We start from the raw sequence: 12,369 nt of genomic DNA, 5'->3' as shown, positions 1-12,369 counted from the left end.
CCTCAGGAGATCTCCGGATTTGTGAGGGACTGGATGTTTTGGCAGGAAATATTCCTTCACAGTCCAATGGACCCCCTCATTCCTTAAAGCTGTTACGGATTTGGATCTCCCTTGGTAATTTTACAGCCAAGCATGGCTTTAAAGCATTCTGGTCTTGACCTAATGCAAAATCCATTGTGTGGTGTTGAATGAAACCAAAACATTCTGCTGTGTGTTAATAGACTTCCTTTCGTTCCCTTCTGCCCCCAGACTTCAAAGGCTCCTGTGACCCCTCTAGAGGATGACTGATTTCTTTTGGTGTTCAGAGTCAATATCATTTTCTAGCACCATTTGAAATCGGTTATAATGATTGGGGAATAGCGCCACGTGACAGGCAAAATCAGAGAAAAGGCAAGGACCACCTTTAATGACACAAACAAGAAGTGCGCTAAGATAACAGGAAGCCTGAAAAAAAAGTGTGGGTTCTGGTAACCCAGCTGGTAGTTTGGTTGAAGTTTTAGTAATGTCATGCTGCCGTAGAAGCAGATATGGGGTTTGTTCTACAGTTAAATGATCCTGAGTTTTGTTATCAAAAACGATTGGTGATATCTTGGTGTATTTGAGACAATGTCTGGTTTTGAAACTGTTTCAGAGGAAAGGTGCTTTGATTTTTGGACTGTTACCTAAGAGAACTCGTGAATATCTGCTCCGAGAAGGGGGAATGGATGGGGAGGGCGGTTCCCCCATGGAAAGTAGAGCCGTGACTCTCAATGAACAGCCTGGTATTCCCAAAATGAAGAGAAGCAACGTGGCTTATTGGAAAGAGTAGAGGACTGGAGAGGTCAGGAGACCTGGATTCTAATCCCATCTCCTCCCCCTCCCCCTTTGCCTGTTGTGTGACCTTGTACAAGTCGTTTGTCTTCTCTGTGCCTCAGTTTCCTTATCTGTAAAATAGAGATTAAGCACCTGTTCTCCCTCCCTGATGGACTGTCCCCCCAAGGTGGACCGTATCTAAATTGTATCTCTCCTATGGTTTAGCACAGTTTTCAGCACAAAGTAAGCACTTAATAAATACCACAGTTGCTGTTATTCCAATTAGTCCACCATTGGGAGTGCCCCTTTCTCAGCACAAGGACATCAGGTAGAAAGACATGACTGTTGAGAGCAGGCCTCACCCAGGCCCACCAGTTTTATCAGTTAAGAGTGTGGTTAGGGACCCATCGTATGGCAGGCTGAAGGTGCCCCCTTTGCCTCAGATGGCCTCTGTGTCAGACAAAAGATGAACTCGCTACTCTCCCCGCCAGGGACTGACTGGGCTTCAGAGACTTTACAATGTGAGGATCCCTCAGGAAAGACCCACCACTGGCAGAGTCCACCCTGCACCCTAACCCACCACCAATAAATGTGTCTCACACAATCAAACAAAGCCTCATTTCTCTCTAGATTCCCCACTCATTTTCATTTTATCCCTCCTTGGTTTTGTAACCATTCAAAGCAACCCGTTTCTTTTTTTTAATGATGTCTAAGTGCTTACTACGTGCCGGGCACTATACTTAAGTGCTGGGGTAGATACGAGGTAACCAGGTTGGACACAGTCCCTGTCCCACGTGGGGCTCACAATCTTAATCCTCATTTTACAGATGGCGTAACTGAGGCACAGAGGAGTTAAGTGACTCTCCCGAGGTCACAGAGCAGACAACTGGCGGAGCCGGCATTAGAAGCAAGGTCCTCTGACTCCCAGGGTTGTGCTCTTTCCATAGGCCAAGCTTCTTCAACCTGCCCTTTTCCCTGGCAACAGTAACAAATGCTTATTGGGCATCCAGGATTCAGGGCAGTTTTCAGTCTATTTTGCTCTGGGATTTAGCAAGGGAACTTTAACCTTCTCTGCTAAGTGATTCTGAGCAAGTCACTTAGACCATCTGCCATAATTGCCCCCGGAATTGATCTTCCTTCCTAGGCGGTTGCAAGAAATAAGCAAACTGGCAGTAAAACTCCTTGCAAGGACAAAATGCTAAGTGTATCATAAAACTTTCCTCACCCGTTATTATCTCTAACCACCTCCTTTCACAGCAGTTCCAAAAGAGATTTAGAGATTCAAATGTCTATATAATAAAAATACTTGGGAGGAGTGTGAATGATGCTGGGAAGAGGAGATGATAGGAGTCGTCTTCAGTCCACCGTGTTTCCCTTCCTGGGTTGAGTTTGGTGACCTAGCGCAAAAAGCAGGCGAGCAGGCGGGATCCCGCTAGACCTCGGCGGTGGTGGGAGCTGCGATGGGAGCGGGAACGAAAAAAGGCCACTGCTCTACGCAGGCTACTACATGAATCACCTGAATACCACACACAAGACAAATCATCACCAACTCTGGAAATGATGAACACGTGAGACCGGTGGGGCTCGCTCGGAGAAAACCTCTTGCATGTGGAATCCAGAATGACTCACCGAGTTTCTCACTATTGGAACTAGGTGGAAAACTACAAGGGTGAGAGGAAGGGGAAAGAGCGGACAGCCCCAGTGTAAGAAAGCTGAATGGTAAATCCTTGAGAGGTTGTTTATGTGTTGGCTTCACCTCATTTGATGTTAATGAAATTGTGGCAGAGAGTTTTTTTTATGGTGTTTGTAAAAGTTCCTACCATGTGCCAGGCACTCTCTAAGTGCCGAGGTGAATAAAAGATAATCAGGTTGGACACAGTCCATGTCCCACACGGGGCTCACAGTCTCAATCCCCATTTTACAGATGAGGTAACTGAGGCACAGAGAAGTGAAATGATTTGTCCAGGGTTACGCAGCAGAGCAGTAAATCTGGGTGGGTGGCGTTAGCCACTAGGCAGAGTGGGCAGTTCCCCACAGTCCACTGGGTCCACCCCTCCTCGGCCAGTGCATCATCTTCCCCTTATCTTCACCACACCCACTACGCCAGGGTTGGAGATAGCCTCAGGCTACAGGGGTGGGCGTGTGTGTGGGTGTGTGCACTCGTCCACCAGAAAAGAGGACAGGGAAGGGAGGACCTGGAATTCCACTGCTGAAGGCCTACCAGAGTCTTGAGCTGTTCCTCACAATCCTCAGAATAACTGTATTTATTCTGCCACTCAGGTTCTCACAACTGAAAAGGTGGGTGGTGGGAATCCATGCCCCAATTCTACAGTGGGAAAACAGCCTCAGAGCCGGAGGCTTAGCGGGGAGGTGAGCGACTAGGGAAGTCCATGGCATGTACCATCTTAAATGTAATCATTCACCAGAAAAATACTAACGAACTTGCCTTAATGGAGAAATGATAGTGGATCTCCTGACCACTATCAGAGCCTCTTCACCCAGGTGCTAATTAACTGGATTGCTCATTACTGGATGGAATGATGGTTTCCAGGCAACAAAAAGAAGCAAACCAATTCCCATCCATTCTGGTTTCCATGCCCATCCCTCCAATGGAGGGTAAATGCAGAAATGGAGCTATCTAAATTCACCAATGATCTTGCATAGAATATTTTCATATATGATTATTTGAACTCATTTTGAGGGAGTAAAGGGCAAACGAGTAACATTTGAAAACCGTGCCTGTCTTCAGTATTTCTCTCATCATTCTAAAAGAAAATATTTCAGAAGAATATTTTTTAACTTTATCCCAAATTTACAACTTTTTTTGAGGTTGTAAAAGGGAAATGTTTATGGAAAATGCTGGCAGAAAGGGTTTTTTCATCAGTCTTCCCAAATTTGGTTTCAGGCTGTCCCAACTCTCAAGTGAAACCAGAAATGTGTTAAGGTAATAAGTCACCTCTGGACCCAGGCTTCCCCAGGCAAATGTGTTTTTCATTAACAGATATAGGAGGAAAGCAGACTCTTTCAGTCAAGTCGAACTCACCCTCTCAAGAACCGTTTGGAGAGAGAATGGCAAATTCATTTCCAATCAGTCAATGAAGAAATTGTATTGATTGAACATCTTCTGTGTTCAGAGCACTATACTAAGTGCTTGGGAGAGTACAGTATAACAGAGTTGGTCCTTGGACTAACGAGGCTATTTTCCCCTCAGGTAAGAACCATCTAGGGGAGGGCTCTTCCTCCAATAGGTGTGGAAGGAAGTGGGTGAAAGAGAAGCAGACTTGGTTGCAGGCTGTTTGGCTTCTGTAATGTTGGCCTTGGCATCTGGTGAGAGAAAAAATCCTGTAGTGCTAAGCAGCCCTCAGCTTGGCCCCGTGGTACTAATTCTTCATCAGTTAACGGTACCGACAAAGCATTTTTGTGCAGAGCACTGTACTAAGCACTTGGGAAGGTACACTGGAGTTTACCCTCAAGGAACTTAGTGTGGAGGGAATGTAGTTCTCCCTTTGTAGGCCCCCAGTGAGCCTAGCGTGACCCTGACCGGCTCTCTCTTCATCCCTTCCCAGCGTTGCCCTTTCCCTACTACCTGGGTTTGCCCCGCTCCTCCCGTACTCCTCACGGCCCCCATGTTTGCTTTCTTTGGGCTGATCACCTCCTGGGTGGGGATTATCTTTCAAGCTGCCCTCTGGACAGCCCGCTAAGGCTTTGCAAAGCATTTGGAATTGTAAGTGGTTTGTTCCAGCCCATGCTGAAGGGGTGTTTTGGCTGGCCCAGGGGCCCACGCCACTGCTAGCTGCTGTCTGGGAGTGCCACTGACTGTGTGCTGCTCCTTCAGTCCCTACCCACCCTGTTTGATCTCTAGGAGCTGCCCCGGAGGTCCCCTGCAGAGAGACAATGTTGGGGAAACAGGTGTGGGGGCTGGAGGGGTGGTTCTCTGTCCATCAGGTAGCCACACTGACCTCAAGTTTCCCAGGGTGGGCTCCGGGGCTGGACTCACGATATGTGGCTGCCTGCGCTGCACTCCCCTGTATGCCCTTAGTGTGTGCTAAAGGGTGCAGATTCTTCAGGGCGCAGAGGAATTTTCCATTAGAATTTTTTTTTTAAAAAAAAAGGGCCCGCCCCACACAGGCCTGGCCAGAAAGTCTGGGGGAGGAAGGAGATAAGAACTCAGGACACACTGTACCCCGGACTGGACTGCCTCCTCCCAGCAGGCTCAGCAATTGCCGCTGTTGCCATGTCACTGGACAACGTTTCTAGGGACGAGACTTCTGAGCGTGGGCGGTGCATTTGACGTCAATAGCGGGTGTGATTTGGGACAGTCTCCCCACCCCTTCTGGAAAAATACAGTAAAGCACAATTTACCCTTTAGGTCACTGGACAAATGTCCAAGTGCACTGTGGATCATCCACCCTATCTGAGTCTGTCATACTGCAAGACCCCAATCCTCATCACCACGGGGTGTTATGGGCCTTCACCCTTTTTAGGTTGGGCTCCAGGAGACATGCTATCTCCTTATGGCTTTAGGACTCTGAAAGACAAACCCTGAGCTCTCTTCTCCTCTAGCTTGCCCAATACCCTTCGGGCCAAAGAACATGCTTTAGCAAATATTTGTGCAGCCATCCTTTTCCGACCAGGCCTATCCCACCCAGGTGGCATTGGTGTGGTGCAGCCAGCCATGCCCACTGCCTAGAAACAATAGGAAATGCCTTGGAAGGGAGCAGGCTGGCACCAAGTTGGTATGTGGGTGCGGCAAAGAAGTCTTTGGACAAAGTTGTGCAGACTTGCCACCTGGGAAGAAATACTTTTCCAACGCCCAAGGAGGGGAGGGGGAACGGGAGATATATTCTGCTCCTTGCAAAGTTGCGGGGGGCACGGGGAGATTGGTCAGGAAGGAGATCCATCGATAGTACTAGAGGAGAAAAAGGAGGAGGAAGAGTGGCTGGCGTTGGGACCCGTAATGGTGCTGCTATTGAGAGGAAAATGTCCTTAAAAAAGAACTCTCCTTGCTCTCCTGGCTCCAGTCCAGAGCGCACCCTGGACCACCTGCTTGGGTTGGTTGGGTAGAGGATGGCACATGCCTAGCAGCTGCAGAAAGTGATGCCAAGAGCTTGGTGTGGCAGGACAAAGCTGTTGGGTTGTGCCAGGCAGGCGCCAGGCTCCTTAGCTGTCTGGAAACTGATCTCTACCGAAGCACAGACCTTGGGCATGTTTGACTGGAGGGGACGGTTTCTTCCTTTTCTGCCTACTCTTTGTGCAAGGAACAGCCTCCCCCACCTTGGGTTGTCAGTGACTCAGCAAGCCAAGGGGGAGGGACGGGGACGAGCGAGGCATCCCTTTCTCAACAGCAAAGCGGCGTGGGCCCAGAGCTTGGGGCGGAGAAATCGGACTCCTACCCATACTCGTGTGGCCCCTTACCTGCTTTTCTGAGGTGCAGCGAAGCTCAGTGAAGTCCTGTCTGTACTGGGTCTGAATTCCTTGGTGAAAGGAATGAAATTGAGGTAAGAGGAAAGGGGTGAGGTGAGGGACCTCAATGGATCCAGTGGGACCTTCCCATCCCCAACTTCAGCCCTGTAAAAGAGATTTAGTTCATAATCCCTTTGGGAGAAGCATGAATTCTAATGTGTAGGAATGCTGGGCTTTGGAGAGAGCCCCTCGACTCAACACTGACTCACTGTGTGACCCTGGAACAAACTTTGCCATTCTGCCTCAGTCTCTTCACTTGAAAAACCAAACTAATAACACCATCTCTTAGGGTAATTGTTAGGATTAATCGTAATTATCAAAAGCATTGATTAGAGCACTGTACTAGATCCTTGGGGAACATCGAATAGAAAGAGCCGGCACAGTGCTTGTCTTTGTGGAGCTTGCCTTCTAATGCAGGGGACAAGCGACCACAAGCTGCCAGTAAGAATTAACAAGCAGAAAGTGAGAGCCTTTTTTCAAATGCTAAAAGCAAAAGAAATCAATCTATAAATAGAAAACAAAGAAATAAACATATATACCTGCAAGTTGAGGTGACTGATGGAGTTGCGTGAGCAAGAAAGTTGGGATTCATCAGAGAAGGCCTCTTGGAAGAGATGGCTTTATAGGTGGGCTTCGAAGATGGGGAGGGATGTGCTTTGGTAAAGGAGGGAGTTCCATTTAAGGGAACCATGTGAGCAGTGTGTCAGATTGGAGAGTTGCAAGCAAGGCACAGTTAGAAGGTTAGTTTGGGAGGAGTAGAGAGCATGGGCTCAGATGAAGCAGGAGAAGCGATCAGATAGGTAAGAGGAAGATAACCGGAGAAGAGGCTTGAAACCAATGCTGAGAAAATTGTCTTTCATGCAAGAAATGGCTAGCCATTGGAGATTTTGCAGGAAGGTAGTGATGGGTTCCAAACTCCATTTTAAGAATGCGCTGTTAAAAGTAGGCTAGATAGGGGTCGTCGAGGTGGAGAGGGAGGGACAGATGAAAGAAAGGACTGACCGGATTTAGAGACTGACTGTGTAAGTCAGTGAGAAAGGAGAGAGAAAGGTGATGCCAAGACCATGAGCTCCTGGGATAGGGAGAATGGCGATGTTGTCGAAGGAGATGGGAAAGTTCGGACAGGTGGTTTAGGAGGATCACTTCTTAATCTATTAAGTTCAAGCTGCCAGTGGGTCATCTAGATGAAGGTATCCCAAAAGCGAGAGGAGTTGCAAGACCGAAAATCAGTGGAGCAGACAGAGCTGTAGATGTAGATTTGGGAGTCATCCACATAGAAGTGGTAGCTGAAACCTCGGAAGTAATTGAACTCCCCAAGTGAATGAATGTAGAGAAAAGTAGAGGAAAAAAGTAGGTCCAAGTCTTGCAGAATTCCAGAAGGAATATCATTCGTGTTTACTGAGTGCTTACTATGTGCAGAGCACTGTACTAAGTGTTTGGAAGAGTACATTACAATAGAATTAGCAGACACGTTCCCTACCCATAACAAGCTTACAGTCTGGAGGGGGAAACATATATTAATATGAATAAATAATTTATAATATATAATTTAAAGATATATACATAAGGCCTGTGGGGCAGGGGATGGGGCAAATAGGGCTCAGACCGGGGACTCAGAAGGTCATGGGCTCATCCACTTGTCTGCTGTGTGATCTTGAGCAAGTCACTCCATATCTCTGGGCCTCAGTTACCTCATCTGTAAAATAAGGATCAAGACTGTGAGCCCCACCAGGGATATGGACTGTGCCCGGCCTGATGAGCTTGTATCTATCCTGGTGCCTGGCACATAGTAAGAACCAAATGCCATAATTATTATTAAGTGTCCAAAGGTCACAGAGTGAAGTGCATAGATGCAGGAGGAAAAGTGAGCTGAGGAAAAGAGGGCTTAATCAGGGAAGGCCTCTTCGAGAACACATGACCTTAATAATGCTTTGAAAGTGGAGAGAGAGTATTCTGGAATATATGGAGGGAGAGGGAGTTCCAGGCTAGGAGGAGGTTGTGGGAAAGGGGGCAAGATAGATGAGATAGGGACACAATGAGTAAACTGGGATTAGAGGAGCTTAGTGTGTAGGCTGGGCTGTAATAGGAGATCAGTGAGGTGAGGTAGTATGGGACAAGTTGGTCGAGTGCTTTAAAGCCGACGATAAGGAGTCTCTGTTTGACGTGGAGGTGGATGGGCAGCCAATGGAGATTCTTGAGGCGTGGGGAGACATGGGTTGAACCTTTTTATTGATCCATGCAGCAGGCCTTTCCAGACTGAGCCCCCTTTTTCCCTCTGCTCCCCCTCCACCCTCTGCTCCTCCCCCTTTCCCCTTCCCCTCCCCTCAGCTGAGCCCCCTTTCCCTCTGCTCCCCCCTCCCCTCCCCACACCTCTTCTGCTCCTCCACTCCTTCCTTCCCCTCCCCTCAGCACTGTACTCATGTGTATATATTATTTATTACCCTATTTATTTTGTTAATGAGGTGTATATCCCCTTGATTCTATTCATCATGATAATGTTGTTTTGTTTTGTTCTGTTTTGCTCTGCCGTCCGTCTCCCCCAGTTAGATTGTGAGCCCGTCATTGCGCAGGGATTGTCTCTCTCTGTTGCCGAATTGTCCATTCCAAGCGCTTAGTACAGTGCTCTGCACATAATAAGCGCTCAATAAATACTATTGAATGAATGAAGTAAGGATCGGAGTTGGGAGAGACAGGAGGCTGGGAGGTCCGCGAGGAGGCAGATGCAGTAGTCATGGTGGGATGGGATAAGTGCTTGGTCGAGCATGGCAGCAGTTTGGATGGAGAGGAAACATTGACAGCTGACAGCAGTCTTGTCTACTAGTAGCCGTGGTGGTATTTGTTGAGTACTTGCTGGGTGCAGTGCACTGTACTAAGCACTTGGAAACTGCAGTACCCTGTGATATTCCAAGGGGATACCTGGGGAAACTTGACTTTGGAACTCGGTCCTACCCATGATGTCTGTCGATGACCCGTCTAAGCCCAGCTTCCTGGCACTCTGGAGGCTGCCATTTGAAAGCCAAATAATGGAAGGCTCCCCTCCTTCGCTCCAGCTTCTGGACGGCCCTGAGCTCACGCTGTGGATTTCACTTCTGACCTCTCCAAGGATCCTGGCGGCGCCTCTTGGAACAGCTCCATATTCGGACTCCGGCAGAGCGCTAGGCACAGAGTGGCTCCCAACTGGATCCTCTCGGCCAAACCAGTGGCCTTGGGGCCAGGAACTGAGGGTCAATGGATGGAGAGAGAAAGCAAGCGAGTGCCTCAATATTTCTGGCCAGAGAAGGGACCTACCACCGAGAAGGGACCTACCACCCACCTCTCTCCACTGGGACTGGTAGAATCAATCAATCCGTCACACTGAGTGCTTACTCTATGCAAAACACCGCACTAAAAAAAATCGAGTGAATACAATATATTAATAGACACATTCCCTGCCCTCATCGAGCTTACACTTTAGCAGAAGACCCTCTAGTCTCTTCCTCTAGACTATAGACTCGTCATGGGCGGGGAACCCGTCTACCGACTCAGTTCCGTACATTGTACTCGCCCAAGCGCTCAGTACAGTGCACGGTAGGTGCTCACTAAATACGAACGATTGATTGATTGAGACCCAGCCCAGACCTAGGAGGGGATCTGCTGCGGGGGGGCCGCTGTCACTATTGTTATTAGTCCGGTGCTCCGCACACAGTAAGCGCTCAAAAAATGCGATGGGAGGAATGAATGAATTCCAGGTCCACTCCGCCCGAGAGGAAGGTTCAGCACCGAGGCCAGAGCCTCGAAGCTCGCACCCAGGCCCCGGGGGTCGGGGGACAGGAACAGGGGAGATGGCTTAGGCGAAGGATGAACCTCGTCGTCCTCGACCTTCTCCCCTCGCTGCTGTCCACCCCCAGGCGTGGCACCGACCCTCCTCTTGCCTTCCGAGATGGCAGCCGAATCCGCAGCGGTGGGGCTGCGGAACCGGGAACCAGATCCCTGGCTTCATTCTCACCCCCTTCTCAAGCTGCCTCGGCAGCCCATCGATCCATCGATCGCATCTATTGAGAACTCACGGTGTGCAAAGCACTGTACTAAGCACTAGGGAGAGTAGACTATAACAGAGTCGGTAGACCCGTTCCCTGCCCACGGAGAGCTTACGGTCCCGAGGGCGGCCAACGGTAATCGCCCTACCCTCCGTGTGCCTCGGTTTTCTCGTCTGTGAATTGGGGAGAATAAGCCGGCTTCCTCCCCGAGTGGAGGGAGGTCACGTATTGGAGGGAGGAAGGCGAGAGGGTCTAAATTTGCGTTCACAGGGACCAGTTTTGTGTGGTTAGAGTTGAGAAGCAGTGGATTGTTGTGAACGAGCCTAGAAGGAATGGGATTCGGTTACAGCAGGAGGGATTCAGGTTAGACTCTAAGATGCCACACTCCCGGTGATGCCCTTATAGTGCTGGTCCGCGTTCAGCTTCTGGTCACTTATGGCCCCCAGGTCTTTCCCGGCTAAATAAACCTTCTTCGGTACTATTAGAAGCAGCGTGGCTTCGTGGATGGAGCCTGGGCCTGGGAGTCAGAGGACCTGGGTTCTAATCCCGCCTTTGCCACTTGCCTGCTGTGTGACCTCGGGCAAGTAGATTCACTTCTCTGTGCCTCGGCTACCTCATCTGTAAAGTGGGGATTACGACTGTGAGACCTATGTAGGATGGGGACTGTGTCCAACCCGATTATCTTATTTCTACCCCAGCGCTTAGCACAATGCCTGGCACATAGTAAATGCTTAATAAAAACCGCAATACTGTAAATTATTATTACTGTTCTATCATGTGTGCTGTCTAAACCAGACAAGCAAGCAAGGAGGCTGGCTCACTGCAATTCTCCCAAGTGCTTAGTACAGTGCTTTTCACACAGTAAGCGCTCAAAAAATACAATCGAATGAATGAATCAGGGCAATTTCTGCAAATGGTTCAGTCTTTGGGAAGTCAGTGTGTTCCAGGGGCAGGAGAAAGAATGGAAAGAGAGACCCACGAAGGGCTACCTTGGTGTTTATTACCCCTTCACTCCTGGCCAAGGGCATTTTTTAATAAGTGCCCCCTTCCTGCCCATCCCTCTGCTACTAATAACAAACACGATTCTATGAAGGAGGACTTCCCTAATTCTTCCGCGTGATGTGTGTTTGTAGTTAAGCCAAGGACAAGGAGCGGCTCTGTCTGACATTCAGAGGGATGCTAAGCTGCCCGATTTCCCGCCTGCCCCTGCTAAACTTGGCAGCTCAGAGCTTGTTATTTGCAAAATCCACTCGAACTGGCTGGAGCGACAGCCCGTCGCAAGCGAACAAGAACTGGGTGGGGAGGCAACTGTAAGTGGAAGTAGCTAGCCCACAGCCATTTCTACCAGGGAAGGAGAGAATGAGAGGGCTCTCTTATTGAGGGGGCTGGGAGAAAGAGGAACAGCCTTTTGATTCAGTCTGCAGTTGATGCCCCGCTGGGAGATGGATCCGATTAGGGTGAAATCAGAATCCTTAAAATCGAACGTTCAAAGTCCAGTTATCCACAGTTGATGTTTTCAAAAGTTGAAATCAACTTGGCAGCGACCTGAACCACTGAATTATGGCCTAGGCTCGGGTTAGGATTAATTCCTTTTAAGGTAAGGGTCAAGGTTAGAGCTCAGGTTCAGAGTTGGGGGTTAAGGGTATGTGTGGGTGATTAGCGCCTTCACCGATTGGACTGTCAACCGCCGTACGTGAGATGGCTGATTTATTGACAAGTGACCTTTCGGTATTTGGTATCCAGTGGTGTCTTCTGGCCAGTGAAGGTCACAAATGTGATGAAGAGATTGCATAACCCCTAGAATGAACCAAGCCCCAGGCCAGAAGATGATAGGTATGGGCCTGGGCCTGGATCTATCTCTGTAGCTCTCGCTTCTTCAACCCATGACTCAGTTTCCCCAGCCAGTGGCTGAGCATGGTATACACATTCCCTGCGTCTTGGGAATGTTTACAAAGGTCAAAGACGTCATCCTGGGAACATATTCCAAGCCCAAAGGAGGAGAACTGTCCATTCAGGAGAAGCTTCCACTGTTTCATGCATCTGCCCCATCCCTTGTTTCCCCCAAGTCCTTCCTTGGAGTTTACTTCTGTACCACCTC

At 49.0% G+C, this 12,369-nt stretch overlaps 1 protein-coding gene and 1 non-coding gene across 11 annotated transcripts in view; both read left to right on the top strand.

Moving 5' to 3' along the window:
- TSGA13 (testis specific 13) overlaps positions 1 to 12,369 on the top strand; it is a 235,058-nt gene that overhangs the window by 208,532 nt on the left and 14,157 nt on the right. The window lies entirely within an intron of this gene.
- MIR29A-1 (microRNA mir-29a-1) lies at positions 253 to 370 on the top strand. Its single transcript, NR_034627.1, has one exon. It is a non-coding gene; the product is annotated as a microRNA mir-29a-1 (primary transcript).

Source organism: Ornithorhynchus anatinus, chromosome 10 (genome assembly GCF_004115215.2).
Source record: "Ornithorhynchus anatinus isolate Pmale09 chromosome 10, mOrnAna1.pri.v4, whole genome shotgun sequence".
Lineage (NCBI taxonomy): Eukaryota > Metazoa > Chordata > Mammalia > Monotremata > Ornithorhynchidae > Ornithorhynchus > Ornithorhynchus anatinus.
Note: the sequence above shows the minus strand (reverse complement) of the source record. Positions and strands in the feature narration are given on the sequence as shown.